This window comes from Galeopterus variegatus, unplaced genomic scaffold, assembly GCF_000696425.1.
Source record: "Galeopterus variegatus unplaced genomic scaffold, G_variegatus-3.0.2 Scaffold3555, whole genome shotgun sequence".
In the NCBI taxonomy this organism is placed as follows: domain Eukaryota; kingdom Metazoa; phylum Chordata; class Mammalia; order Dermoptera; family Cynocephalidae; genus Galeopterus; species Galeopterus variegatus.
In genome coordinates, this window is record NW_007729666.1 from 147541 (window position 1) to 150562 (window position 3022).

The 3022-nt window shown below is 37.8% G+C and overlaps 1 pseudogene; it reads right to left on the bottom strand.

Annotated features, from left to right (window-relative positions):
- Positions 1-742: 742 nt before the first annotated feature.
- Positions 743-3022, bottom strand: part of LOC103601025 — a 7831-nt pseudogene continuing 5551 nt past the window's right edge.

Genomic DNA, 3022 nt, shown 5'->3' on the forward strand with positions numbered 1-3022 from the left:
GAATTCATTCAGTGAAATAAAAAACACAACAGAGTTTAACCAGCAGGCTTGCAGAAGCAGATGAGACAACTTCTGACCTTGAAATGGGCTATTTGAAATAACACAGGCAGACCAAAAAAAAAAAAAAAAGAAAGAAAGAAAGAAAAAAAGAAAAGAGAAAGAAAAAAGATTCAAAAACATTGAAGAAAATCTAAGAGAGATATCAGACAACCTTAAGCACTCAAATATCCAAGTCATGGGTAGTCCAGAAGGGGAGAAAAAAGGAAATTGCATTGAAAACATGTTCAACAAAATAGTGGCAGAAAATTTCCCAGGTACAGGAAAAGACACAGATCTTCAGATTCAGGAAGCTCAAAGATCCCCAAATGTATTCAACCCAAAAAGGTCTTCTATAAGACATGTTATAGTCAAATTGGCAAAACTCAAAGACAAAGAGAGAATCTTAAAAGCTGCAAGAGAGAAGCATCAATTCACCTATAAGGGAGCCCCAATCAGACTAACAACCTTCTTTTCATCACAAACCCTAAATGGCAGAAAGGAATGGGATGATATATTCAAAATACTAAAAGATAGAGATTGCCAGCCAAGAATACTTTACCCTGCAAGGCTATCCTTCCAAAATGAAGGGCAAATAGTATAATTCTCAGACAAAGAAAAACTGTAGGAGTTCACTACCACACGACCACCCTTACAAGAAATTCTCAAGGGAATACTAGGTTGGTACCTTAAAAATAAGAAACACTTATTTAAATACAATACACTTGTGTACATCAACTCCAGCCTGGAAAGCAGTGTCCTTTGCATAGCTTTTGAGTAAATCTACCATGACTTTTGAGGCAGCATTATTTTCTTACAATCCACAAGTGTCTCATGAGTATTTTTAAAAGGGTGTGTTTGTTTCAGTGGTGAGATTCTAGTGAGAAATACATTTTCTAACTTGATCTAGCTCAGTGGGAATGCACTGGATGGATGCTGCCATTTTAATGAGACTGCAATATGCTGCATATCGTATTGGAATATTTTTATCCATTCTATTTAGAGGTTTACTAATAAAAGACCATTAGATCTATAGAGAAAGAAAAAGAGAAACTCTATTTTCAAAATCAAACAAACAAACAAAAAAACACAATCTGCAGATTGGGACAATGGGATCTCCAGGGAAAACCGAAAATGCACGCTCCACAAGAGGGAGGTAGGGAATGGTATTTCTGTCTTGCCGTGTCAAACTTACATACATATTTAGCAGTTTCAGGAGCTTCTGTGAATATTTATGAGTGAAGTCATGCATGTGTGCAATGGGTAAACATACACATAACATACTGCCCTTGCTCACTTTGGAGTGTAGACTGAATATTAAAATGAGGTGAAATGTGGCACCTGATGTTATAAAGTAACTACAGGGCACAAAAGACAGTTGACACTCAGTCTCTCTGAACTGGCCAAAGCTGATTTGGCGATTGTTCCCCTTATCAGAGAAAGAATGTTTGTGAATCTGATTTTCTGTCCAATTGAGCTGTAGTGCACCACAAGAATGGGGTGTGGGGGTTGGCTGGCTGGTGGACAGATGGTCTGTTGGAAGCCAGATGGGAAAGTTTCCAGCTGTGGCTGCTTTAATATTATATTTCAGGAATTGGTTTCTGCTTAGTTACAGGAAAGAAAATTCTCATTACAATCAGTAACATACATATATGGTTTAAGTTGGGGAATGTGTGTCTAATTCCTCATCCTACTATGGCCATTTGCCATTTAGTTCTGTTTGATAGTTTTGGAGAATCTCTTTTTGGCCACAGGGAGCCCCCCCCACTCTTTTTTGTCTTTTGGGTATATTTAATAGGTTGCTTAACAACTGCAGTCATAGAGATGGTCTTTCACCTTCCTGAAATTTGACCAACTTCTCGCATAGGCTTTCAATCAAAGCATCTTGCTTGTCTGGTTCCAAGACTAAGAGGATGGAAAGCACACTGCTCCTCACACTTTCAATATCTTTATCATCTTCCTTCAGACACACATCACAGGCTTCAGTAATTTGAGCTAAGTCTACATGAAGTCCACCTTCTGAGTTCTCTTCTGAGATCTCAACTCCTTTAGATTTTAGATAAGCACAAAGCTCAGCAGCTCAATCTTCTTCACTGATGTCGATGAATATCCTTCACTGAAGATGCACCACTCACAAACCAACTCCAGACAGCCATTATTAATAAGGAAACAATACAGAGTTATAGACTGTTTGGAAGTTAAGTGTTACTTTCATAAGCTATGGCAATAGGCTTCTAAGTCTAGTTATTTATGATACCTTTGTTAATAAAAACACATTTGCAAGTAGAGCCTAAAAAAGTGAAGAAGATTTTGAAAAGTGAGAATACCCAATGATATGCAGTAAATTTAGTCTCCTCAAAATTAATCTGTTGAAGCTCAACCCCCAGTACCTCAGAACGTGACTGTATTTAGAGATAAGGACTTCGAAGACATAATTAAGTTAAATTGAGGCTGATAGAATGTGTCCTAAATCAATCTGACTGATGTCGTTATGTGGAGAATAACTTTGGACACACAGAGAGACAGCATGGGTGTGTGCACACAGAGGGAAGTCATGTAAGGACATGGCAAGAAGGTGGCCATCTGCAAGCACAGGAGAGAGGCCTCAGAAAAAACCAAACCTGCCAAAATGCTTGAAAATTTTCCTTGGACTTCTGGCCTCTAGAATTGTGAGAAATACATTTCTGTTATTCCAGTCACCCAGTCTGTGACACTTTGGTATGGTGGCTGTAGAAACAAATTCATCTAGTGTTGGCAAATTTTTCTTCTAGGAAATAATTAGTCCTTAACAATGAAGTAAAGTAAACAAGCATATAGCGGGAATTGCAGGTTAAGAATTAAACATTTAGGCAACATTTCAGAAAATATTGGGAAAATCAAAGTCTTCTTAGCATAGTCTTTGTAGAGAATGCTCATAAAGAGAACTTTGAGCCTTCACATAGCAAAGAGTGCCTTCTGCTACTTTCAATGTGATAATAAAAACCTG